Source organism: Ovis aries, chromosome 1 (assembly GCF_016772045.2).
Source record: "Ovis aries strain OAR_USU_Benz2616 breed Rambouillet chromosome 1, ARS-UI_Ramb_v3.0, whole genome shotgun sequence".
Taxonomy (NCBI): Eukaryota; Metazoa; Chordata; class Mammalia; order Artiodactyla; family Bovidae; genus Ovis; species Ovis aries.
This window is the reverse complement of record NC_056054.1, coordinates 17,618,072-17,630,593: the sequence shown is the minus strand read 5'-3', so window position 1 is coordinate 17,630,593 and position 12,522 is coordinate 17,618,072.

Sequence of the window (12,522 nt, the reverse complement as noted above, 5' to 3'; positions counted from 1 at the left end):
AAGGCTACCAAATATAATAATGAGCAAAAGATTTTAAAAGGCACTTCACAAATGAGGCTATCTAAACAGACAGTAATCGAATGAAACTCAACATCATTAGTCATCCAGGAACTGAAAATTGAGACCACAACACACCACTACACACTTACTAGAATGGCTAAGATGAAAAATACATGGTGTTGGCAACAGTAACCAGAATTTTCTTACACTGCTGATGAGAGATTACCTTTGTGTTATTCCTCTGGAAAACATCTAATGGTATCTCTTAAAATTGAACATATGCATTCAGTATTGCTTAGCAATTCTATTTCTAACTATACTTCTCCATACTTATAGACACACATATATATTCTAGGAAAACATTAGCTGTTGGTCCCTTAGTTGTGTCTGACTCCTTGCAACCCCACGGACTGTAGCCCACTGGGCTCCTCTGTCCATGGAATTCTCCAGGCAAGAATGCTGGAGTGGGTAGCCATTCACTTCACCAGGGGATCATCCCAACCCAGGGATTGAACTTGGGTCTCTTGCATTGCAGGAAGATTCTTTACCATCTGACCCACCAGGGAAGCTCATATTCTTGGGAAGACATGTACAGAAATGTTCAAAACACTGGAAAAAAGGCCCCCAATAGGGAACTACCAAGTTTCAATCAACAGTATAATGGATAAAAGCACTGTAGTATGTTTCTATAGAGGTTACTTTTTGGGAGGATAAAACCTCACAGGAGACATCAGGCCATCCTCAGTCTTCACTATCCCCAGGCCCAGCTCCTCACCTGACCAATGGACCACCTACATATCCCTCAAAGCCATCCCTTCCTTTGCCCTGGATTAGGAGCCCAGCATTTCTCACCCATAATCCTGCAGAAGTCCCTCCTTAGTCTCCATGCCTCTGGACTCTTTTCCTTTAGTACATTCTCCATATGGACTACTACTACAAGTTATTGTTCAAAATATAACACTGACCTAGCTGTCTCCTGTTTAAAACCCTTTAAGGGTTCCCAATGCCAGAGAATGTTTGACACCCAGGTAGAACCCTTCCTAAATGACCTACACCCTTCAGACTTCTTTAGCCTCAGCACCCAACTCTGTCCCTCATCCCATCTTTTCCATACAAGCATGCCCAGAGTCATGTATGTCTCTACCTCTATCACATCTTCAGACCCTTGCCTAGGTCTTTATAAAGCATGGAAGAACACCAACCCCTGCATCCTTGCCGCCCACACATACTCTGTCACACACACAATGTTTATTTCCATATTAGGACTCAACTCCCTTATCATCCCACCAAGAAGCCTTCCCAGACCCACTCCATCTCCCACTCCCAAACCTTGGTGGGATGCTTTCTCTATTTCTTAGAATCCATTGTGATTATTGGCAAGTTATAACCCTAGTAATCCTAGAAGGTTCTGATATAAAGTTAGAGGTCTAATATCTTGGAAAAAATTTCTCCCTTTCATGTTAACTTTGCTCCTACTCATTGAGTTGGAATATCTATAATAAGGTATGGATAATGGGGTGAGTTTATAATGTGCCTTTCAGTAATAATAATTCCTAATGTTTAATGAGCACTTTCTATGTGCCAGGCATTGCTACACTAACTTTATCAAATTCTCCCAACTCTTTGAGGTAAGTACTAGCACCTCCACTTCTACAGAGAAAAGAAAACTAAATCATAGAGAAACTAAGTGATTCACTCCCAATTATATGATTTGTATGATGAACCCAGGATTTGAATCAAGGAAGTTTGGTTTCAGAGCCAACTCTTAACCAGAATCTTCTCCTGGTTCAGGTGAACACTCTCTAAGTGGGAAGGGTAAAGAATGCAAACTGCCCCCATTGCTCCTCAATTTGAGCTTCTTGAGGTTTGGAACGAGATACTATAGAATCATGGCCTATGTGTTACAGCCACCAGATAAAATAGGATAAGACCCCTCCTAGGATAAAGTGCTAAAGTGGCAGCCACAGACTATCTCTCATGATAAAGTTTTCTCCATCTGCTCCCATCACTTGGATGTGGAAAGCTATGGGGTCGCACTGAAAGCAGAAGGCATCCATAGCAAGAGACTTGGGAATGAAGTACCATACTAGAACTTAGTAAATCTTTGTAAAAAGCCTCCTTTTTATTAGTCAACCTTGATTTCCATGGGAAAGGGGACATCTAGTGAAAAGAAAAAAAAAGTCTCCTAAGATTCCATTAAGCCAACAGTCTCTGTCTTAATTCACAACAGCCCAGATCTCTAGGGGACAGGGGAGTGGGAACTAATCATTGTGGTCCTGATGTCACTGTTGCAGGCTTCTCCCAGCATAACCATCATTGTCCTTTCATAATGTCTCTTAGCTGAACTTGGAGACCTGAAGCTCAGGAAATTATTCTGTTATTATTTTCTGTTTCTAGCTCCTAGAATGTGGTTTGGAACAGACCAACCACCCATACATACTTACTACATGAACAAATGGAAGAAGGAGGTCTAGGAAGAAAGGATGGGATGTGAGGTGGGGAAGAAAGAAGAGTAAGGAATGTGGGAGGTGCCTGGAGGGATGTTGGGGCAGAAGCACAGAGAGGATCCAGTGGCTGGATGACCTGGCTACCGCTGACCTCCAGCCCCCACAGATGGCTGGATCCCACCCCTAGCCCCAAGCACAGGGACCACCTCACCCCTCAGGCATTCACAGGTCACAGAGAGACTGTCACTTGTTCTTAAGGGAAAGAGACTGAACAGGAAGTGCCCAGGGCAACTGAGTCCAGTGAGCCAGGATTCCAGGCAGCCCAGTCTCCAGAAAAGCACTAGGCTTCTGAGAGATGGAAGGCTGAATCCCCTGCCTTCTCTCCATTGCTCAGCTCTTTGCACTTGACCTGGCCAGCCCTGGCTCCCAAAGGCCTTCCCTGCCTGGTCCTCAGGTGCAGGTAGAGGGAACCCCAGCCAGGCCAAGTTCTTCCCAATGGGCCAAGCTGCTGAGGCTTTATGCCTCCTTACCAGGCTTTCTGGGGAGAGCAAGGGGAGGCCACCCCCTGCCTCCTGCCACCACACACCCTATCCCTTGTGGGGATGCCAACATGGAATTCTCTGAATCCTGTCAACGAGAACCCTACAAGGAAGAGGCCCTTGGGGACAGAGCAGGAGAAAACCACATCCCGGTTGGGGAGGCATAGTGACCTGTCTTTATATTTTTCAAGTACCTTGTCCACTTGTAGAGATCCCAAGAACTGAAGGCTTCATGCAGATTTCTTTCTTCTCACCCAAATCCCTGTGTCCCAACTTGTCAATTAGACCATGTCTGAGTCACACTCCTATTACTGAACTACCTTGAACAAATCTTCCTCCATTCCCCACCAGAACAACACCTTGGACATGATGATACTTATGAGTTGACCATGAAGAACTATACAGATCTTGAACCAGGTCCTGGAAGACAGCATCTGAAAAGTATCATCAGTCACATGTTACATATAACGAAGCTGGAGTCCAGTGCAGGCAGGAACCTGCCCAGGGATTCACGTCTTCTGAGGGCAGAAACAGAATCTGAATCAAGATCTCTCATGTCCTAGTGCCCGTTCTAATAAACTGCTGTTATTCTGAACCTGTTTGTATATCTAAAAATGATAACAATATCTTAATAACCCTAACATTCTGGGGTTGCAGGAGAATTTAATGAGATAATATGTTGAAAGCCCTGCATAGGTCTTGCCCATGCCTCCCATGACTGAGCTCCTGTCTTGCCTTCTGTCTGGGCCTCAGTTCTCCATTTATTCAGGAAGCGAAGGTTGGATACAGAGGTCCTGCTCAGTCAACCACAGGTCACCAGAGTCAATCACTGACTTTTCAGAAGTGTGTGGAATGGTGTTAAATGAGGTCATTATTAAAGCTAAATTACATAAACAATAATTAAATCAAGTATGTTAAAAACAGACTTCAATGAACCTTGAAAGCACAATGTGGTGTGAAGTAAGTCAGGCAGAGAAAGACAAACATTGTATGATCTCACTTATACGTGGAATCTGAAAACATGGAACTCTTAGAAACAGAGAGTAGAGTGTGGTGGCCTGGGGCTGGGGGCAGGAAATTGGAGAGAGGCTGGTCAAATGGGACAAATTCTCAGTTATAAGATAATAAGTTCTGGGGATCTAACCCTCAATATGGTGACTATCGTTAACAATACTGTACTGTATACTGGAAAGTTGCTATGAGAGTAAAGCTTTAACGTCCTCACTATAAGAGCAACAAAATGGTAGTAGTGCGGTAAGGTAATGCCTGTGCTGTGCTTAGTTGCTCACTTGTGTCCAACTCTTTGCAACCCTGTGAACTGTAGCCCTCTAGGCTCCTCTGTCCATGGGGATTCTCCTGGCAAGAACACTGGAGTGCATTGCCATGCCCTCCTCCAGGGGATCCTCCCAACTCAGGGATCAAACACAGATCTTCCACATTGCAGGTAGATTCTTCACCATCTGAGCCACCAGGAAAGCCCAAAGTAATGCATAAACTAACTTTATTGTGGTAACAGTTTCACAATATATACACATATCAGTTCATCACATTGTACACCTTAAACTTACAGAATATTATATGTCAATTAAATCTCGATAATTTGGGGTGCAAAAAGAAAATAAAATTCAATTTATAGGAAAAAAAAAAAACCCAGAGGTTAGAAACAAAAGCTGGGGGACTTCTCCAGTGGTTCAGTGGTTAACACCTTGCCTTTGAATATATGGATGGGGTTTGGGTTTGATCACTGGTTGAAGAGATAAGATATGTCTTGTGGGCAAAAAGCTAAAAAAAAAACAACACAGAAGCAATATTGTAATAAATTCAATAAAGACTTTAAAAATTGTCCATATGGAAAAATAATTTTAAAGAAAGTAAACTGAAAACTCTTCACATCCTAATTATTCTACTACAATGCAGATATCTGCTCTCTGTGTTCTAAAACTTGTTTGAATCTACTGGATTTGTACACTGGAAATAATCTAATCATGGAGTGCTCTGAACATCTCTCCCTAGATGTGAGTTCAGTGACATCATGCTTGCTTGAAATCCGACCATGACGGGTGTATCTACTCAACACGGAAACCAGAAAACAGTACCAGTCAGAACTCTTCCCCGCCTCCCAGAATTTATTGCTAGATGCTTCCCAGCGCGCCACTGCTTCCAGTCCTGAGTCCTAAGAAGCCAGACGTCTCAGGGTGACCTAGTGCTGGAGGCTTCCCACTCTGCTGTTGGCAGGGGTTGGGGGAGCCGGCAATGAGCAACCCTCATCCAGGAGGAGCCCAGCCCAGCAGCTCAGACCCTCTCAGCCCAGTCCTCTTGCCTGGCCCTGACACGGTCCTCTGGACCCTCGCCAGCCTCCTCACAGCCCTCAGCAGGGCCAACCATGGTCGAGGCCTTCTTATGCAGAGCACATGGAAGACCAGCTCTGCACTCAGGGAGCTCCCAGGCCCCACTGGCTCCTACCTTTAGGGATAAAGGCCAAGCACACTCAGAGCCTACTTTGCACAGGCCTTGGGAGGCAAGCATTTGACAGTTGAGAAAACTGTCAGAAGGGGTAAGGAACTTGTCCAAACAAGATTAGAAAGGCTGATAACAGGAGGAGCCCAGAAGCACATGGAGGCCACCGCTACCCCACTTGGCTCTGTCTGCTGAAGCAGGATTCAGTTTCCATTTCTCTAAAATGCGGAAGACTCTTTTCTTCTCTCACAGGTGATGATGCAGCTCCAGTGATGGCCCACGTGAGCCCAATGCTCAGCACAGAATAACCACTTCATGAAAGTTAATCCCCTCCCTGTGTCTACTTCCTGATCCCCCTTCCCATTCCTTCTTCCTGGAATCACACCTTACAGGGAAGGGACACATTCCCTCCTTCATGGCATCCCTGAGCTGAATCCACTGTGTGCCCATGAACTCTCCCTGGGGTTAGGAGTACCTGAGGATTCCATCCGGGTACTTCAGGTTCCATGGGCGGGGGGGTGGGGGCCGGGCAGGGTCGGACCCTGCTCCCAGGGCTCCCTGCAATCCTCAGCTCTTCCTCAGACTCAGCTACAGTCTCAGAGGACTAAACTGTGGGAGTCTTCTCCTGTACCCCAACTCCCTCAACCCATATATACACATACATCTTCCAGCCTGATGGGCCCAGAGATTCAGGGAGGAGAGGGAGTTGGGTCCAGGGCTCAGGAGAGATGAAAACTTGCCCTGTCAATCATTCTCTCCAGAACAGGAATGGCAATGATAACCAACTCTTCCCTGAGCCAGGCCCTGACTCCTCTTCCCCCATGACACTGACCCTCACTTCAGCTCTGAAGAGGTAATCCAGGCAGGACCTATCTGTCCATTGGATGGATGAAGAAACAGGTCCAGGGAGGTGCAGTGACTTGCCCAAAGTCATAAGCAATCCAAGATCCTAGATAAGATGAAACTCAGGCCATCCTGTCTCCTTAAATGACAGAATTACTTAAAGACTGCCAAGCTTCATCCTACCTTCCATATCCCAGTAAAGTGATGTGACCTGGAAGAAATTAAAGTGAAAGCGAAAGTCGCTCAGTCATGTCCAACTCTTTGCAACCCCATGGACTGTGCAGTCCATGGAATTCTCCAGGCCAGAATACTGAAGTGGGTAGCCGTTTCCTTCTCCAGGGGAACTTCCCAACCCAGGGATCAAACCCAGGTCTCCCACAATGCAGGTAGATTCTTTATCAGCTAAGCCACTTAGAGGGTAGCCAATCTCCTCTCCAGCAGAAGAAATGAGGGATTTAACTATAACCATGCAACTAGAAAATGTTTCTGGCCAAAATCTTGGCTTTGTCTTCCAAAGCCGAATAAAAAAATACAGAGACAGGGATTGGAGGAAATAGAAAGGTGGCTTTAGTTCTCATCCAGCAGAGAGGGGAACGCAGTAGGCTCCTGCTTGTAAGACTCCCCTCCAGTAAAAAATCTAGGGGCTTACATAAGAGAAAAGTTTTCAGTCAGGAGTTAATGATGAGGAAGAGGGGTGTGAGGGTCTTGTCTTCTTCTTCTTGTATTGTTTCAAAAACAGTCATAGGCTGGCACAGTAACCCAGTAATTGAGTCTGGCAGTCTGGTCGCCTCCTTTCTGACATGTTAAAAAGAAAAACGTCAAGGCTGTATATTGTCACCCTGCTTATTTAACTTATATGCGAAGCACATCATGTGAAATGCCTGGCTGGATGATTCACAAGCCAGAATCAAGATTACTAGGAGAAATACCAATAACCTCAGATATGCAGATGATACCACCCTAAAGACAGAAAGTGAAGAGGAACTAAAGAGCCTCTTGTTGAAGGTGAAAGAGGAAAGTGAAAAAGCTGGCTTAAAACTCAACATTCAAAAAACAAAAATCATGGCATCCAGTCCCATCACTTCATAGGAAATAACTGGGGGGAAAATGGAAAAGGTGACAGATTTTTAGATGGTGACTGCAGCCATGAAATTAAAAGATGCTTGCTCCTTGGAAGAGAAGCAATGACAAACCTAGACAGCATATTAAAAATACTGAGACATCACTTTAACAACGAAGGTCTGTATAGTCAACGCTATGGTTTTTTACAGTGCTCATGTACAGATGTGAGAGTTGGACCATAAGGAAGGTTGAGTGCCAAAGAATTGTGGCTGTCCAACTGTGGTGCTGGAGAAGACTCTTGAGAGTCCCTTGGACAGCAAGGAGATCAAACCAGCTACTCCTAAAGGAAATCAGCCCTGAATATTCATTGGAAGGACTGATGCTGAAGCTAAGGCTCCAATAGTTTGGTCACCTGATGCAAAGACCCAACTCCCTGGGAAAAATCCTGATGCTGGGAAAGATTGAGGGCAGGAGGAGAAGGGGACAGCAGAGGTTGAGATGGTTGGGTGACATCATCATCTCAAAAGACATGAATCTGAGCAAACTCCAGGAGATAGTGAGGGCTTGCCTGATAGCTCAGTTGGTAAAGAATCTGCCTACAATGCAGGAGACCCTGGTTCAATTTCTAGGATAGGAAGATCCCTTGGAGAAGGGATAGGCTACCCACTCAGTATGCTTGGGCTTCCCTTGTGGCTCAGCTGGTAAAGATTCCACCTGCAATGCCAACGGCAACCCACTCTTGCCTGGAAAATCCCATGGATGGAGGAGCCTGGTAGGCTGCAGTCCATGGGGTCACTAAGAGTTGGACATGACTGAGCGACTTCACTTTCACTTTTCACTTTCATGCATTGGAGAAGGAAATGGCAACCCACTCCAGTGTTCTTGCCTGGAGAATCCCAGGGACGGGGGAGCCTGGTGGCCTGCTGTCTATGGGGTTGCACAGGGTTGGACACGACTGAAGCGACTTAGAAGCAGCAGCAGCAATGCCAGATACCTGGGTTTGATCCCTGGGTTAGGAAGATCCCCTGGAGAAGGGAAAAGGCTACCCACCCCAGTATTCTGATCTAGAAAATTCCACGGACTGTATAATCCGTGGGGTTGCAAGAAGTCAGACACAACTGAGCGACTTTCACTTCAAAGGAGATAGTGAAGGACAGGGAGGGCTGGCCTGCTGCAGCGCATGGGGTCACAAAGAGTCAGACACAACTGAGTGACTGAACAATAACAAATAAGAGGAAGAGTGCTATAAGCTGAGCACCAGATACAGGATGTATTTAGCAGAGTCAAAGGATAATCGGTGAGAAATGTAGCTCCTGTAGAGTTAGAAGGGCAGAAACAAAAACTTAGTTACAGACATGCAGAGTTAGAAGCAGTTAAATAAAAACTAAGAATGTTCAGGCTTGCTCACTGGTCTCTTTATCTTCTTTGCTCTCAGGAAAAAGAAAGAAAATTCATTCCTCTTTTTTTCTAATGGGAGAGCCAGCAACAGGCCCGGCGTGAGCCTGTTGGGCTGGGGCTGTGACCACAATATCACAGACTTTAGTGCTTAAGTCTATGGCTCCACCTGAACTCTAACTGAAATTCTTCCTGCTGTCCCAGAGTTTGTTGTGATTACAGGTGGCATTGGGCCAGCTGGGGGTTGGAATGAGGGAGAAGACTAAACTCTGTTTGCTGAATTTTGAGCCAGGTGAGCCAGGGTGGGCTGGCAAGAGAGGAAAAGCTAGGGCTGTGGCAATCCTAATATCCAGGGACTCTCTGTAATTAGCCCCAGGCTGAGAGTGCCTCTGGGAGGGACTCTGTGAAAATTAGCTTTCCTTTGCTAAGACAAGTGCCCCAGAAACTTCTTTGGATTTAAGTCTGCAGCAGGAGCGGAGGGAAATGGCAGGAGGTGGTAATGATCAAAAGCGTCTTAGTGGTCCTTTGGGACATCTTCACACACAGAGCTTTTTCTTTTGTGTGTGAAAAAGCTTTTCTGACCAGGCCTTTTCTCACCAGGTCTTCTCAGTACACCTGGGAGGGAGGCGTAATGGTTCCCCTTTTACAGATGATGGTGATAATGACAAACTCTTACTGAAGACTTGCCATGGGCCAAGTCCTGAGGGAGTCATTGATGTTGGTTTTGGTCATTTCACTGCTCTCTAAGTCATAAAGGGCCTTCAAGGTCAACATGTCCAGTTCCTTACTCTCTTTTACAGCCGTGAAAATTAAAGCTCAGAGAAGCAAAGTCATCAGCCTGCATGAGTTACTTAGGCAATCAGAACCTAGACGTCCTGCCTCCCAGCCATGGACTCATTCCATTGGCCCATGCTCCAACCTCTCCTTTGCTCTCTAGGAATTTAAGAAAGACCTGCCCATCTGTCCAGTAATAATGAGTTAATGTAGGCATCTTATCATGCATGCCTGCCCTCAGCATCTTCATTCCTGGGGTTTGCATCCCCCAAGACTATAAATCTTGTGTGAGCCAATGAGAGTACATGTTGGTCAGACAAGCAAATAGGATAGTAATAATAATGATAAGAACAACAATAAAAAATGATGATCATAATTATAATAATAATGATTCATGCTCAGTTGTGTCTGGCTGTTTGTGATCCCCTGGACTGTAGCCCTCCAGGCTCCTCTGTCCATGGAATTCCCCAGGCAAGAATAGTGGAATGGGTTGCCATTTCCTCCTCCAGGGGATCTTCCTCACCCAGGGATCTAACCTGTGTCTCTTGCATCTCCTGCATTGGCAGGCGGACTCTTCACCCTCTGGGCCACCTGGGAACCCATAATAATACTAGCAGAACCTTACAGGTCCTGTTTCTTATATGATTTACTTACAGTAATCCATTTAATATTCAAACGTCTCAAGATGATGTCAAATTGCAATTCAATGAGATCATTGTTTTGTCTACCAGCAGAAACACTCTCTACTAGGGTACGAAGATCTCCAAGTTAGCAGAGGTCAGAGCTCCTGGGAAAGGGAACAAATATTCTGTGAGTTATTGGATGTAAGACTAAGAGAATCCGCTCCCGTTTCACTGTTTGATTTCCAGGTCCATGAATTCTAGCTATGGGAGAACCAGTGTCATATAGTCACTGACTGAAAGTATAAACTTCATCACTTTATTTCTTACTCTTAATTTTTAAATTCATATTATTTTTGGCTGCATCGGGTCTCCGTTGTTGCACAGACTTTCTCTAGTTGCAGAAAGCAGGGGCTACCCTCTAACTGCAGTGCATGGGCTCTTCATTGCAGAGGCTTCTCCTGTCGTGGAGCAGTCTCCAGCAGTTGCAGCACGGGGGCTCATTAGTTGTGACTCTCGGACCCTAGAGCTTGGCAGGTGTCAGTAGTTGGGGATGCAGGCTCAGAAGTTGCAGCTCATCTCTAGAGCAGGCCTCGGTTGGTAGTTGTGGCTCACGGGTTTAGTTGCCCCATCATGGCATGTGGAAAATTCCCAGACCAGGGATCAAACCTATGTCCCCTGCATTGGCAGGCTGATTCTTACACACTGCACCACCATGGAAGTCCCATGCTCACTTTAAAGGAGCATGTAAGATAGGGGCCTATTCCTTCAAGGCATTGTTAGCCATGAACAGCAATAACTGAATCTTAATAAGCCATTCCACCTTTTAGTTAGGGCAGTTTGTTCTAAGTGTTAGAAGTTACATAAGGCCATTGAGTCTATAATTATGAGGCCAAAGCTGTAAAATGAGTTCTTTGACCAGATGCAATGCTGTGGGGGTTCCTTGATAGTGGATTGGGCACTCTGACTTCATAGATAATGATGCTAGCAAAAGTTCTATAATCAGGGGAAGGAAAGCTTATCTAGAATCTACCTGTTCTTATGAAGACAGATCATTGCCCCCTCCATGATGAAAGAGATCCAATATAATCAGGTGGCGGCCTGCTCTCCTGGGGAATGGTGCCATAGAGCTGACCTCTGCTATTTGCAGAAGAAGCACTCAGCAACAGTGGTAGCCAAGTCAGCCACAGAAAAGGGAAGTCTATGCACTGAGCTCACGTGGACAGCTTCCATCCTTGCCTTCACGGACATTTGGTTCACGTGCCTATTCAGTAAATGTCTGGGGAGAAAGCCTGAATGACATCCAGAGAGCGTGTCATTTTTTCCACCTGATTTATCTCCTCTGTAGCTGATCCCCTTCATGAACAGTCACATGCAGCACACACAGCCGATGTCCACTTGGAAGTTCATCCACATACGTCTCCCTCTCCCCAAACTTTCTCGCCACCAATGTCTGAATCTTGTTATGGGGTAGTTACTTAACAGCTTTCTCTTGTTTTCTTATTTTCCTATGCAAATTAGCTGGTTTAAACATTCTGTTCTTTAAAAGTTTCAATTTTGGTAATCTACATTTCCCTAAGAAATTATTCATTTCATCTAGTCTGCAATTTTATTTGCATAGGGATCAGCAAACAGAGAAAGCAGATTTGTGGGACTTAAGTTTCTTGCACAGCAAAAGACAGCAAAAAAGTGGTAGTTTACCAGTCTGCCCATTTACCAATCTACCAGCCAACTTAATGATGTCAGAAACCTTGAGATCATTAGTGTAGAAATGGGTCAAAGGCACAAAGAATTGGAGAGGCTGACATTTCAGTTTATCAGCAAAGTATTTCCCCCAAAGAGATGATCTGAGTCCCACCAGACAGAATGGTGTTATGACCCACTTTGCTGTTTTCTTTGTTCAAGGGAAGAGGGGGAAAAGTAAAAAATAAAAATAAAACAAAAGCCAACAACTCTCATAAAGTCCAAGTTAACAGAGAATTAATTAATAACATTTTTAACCTTAAGTATCTATACACTATATACTGCCAAGTATCTATACACTTCCCAAGAACGGCTGGTTTGTGGACTGTAAATTCCATGAGGACAAGGGCTGTGACTTCCTGTCACCAGTGCCAGGGATCGGTGACAACAGTTGACAATCAACGGCACCCATCAGTGGACTGCAAGCAAAGACAGTGGTACAGGTAGTTTAAAATGTTGATAACTTCCTTGATTTCTCCTCTTTCCACCTACAAGCCAAGCCATCACATGCTCTTACTTCTTTCCTCAAAACGTCTTTCAGCATCTCCGCACTCACTGCCCCATCAAGTCTAGCACCTTCAGAAATTACGCCTAGCTCTCCTCTACTGAGTGTTCCTCTTCAATCCAACCCCCTCATTGGTA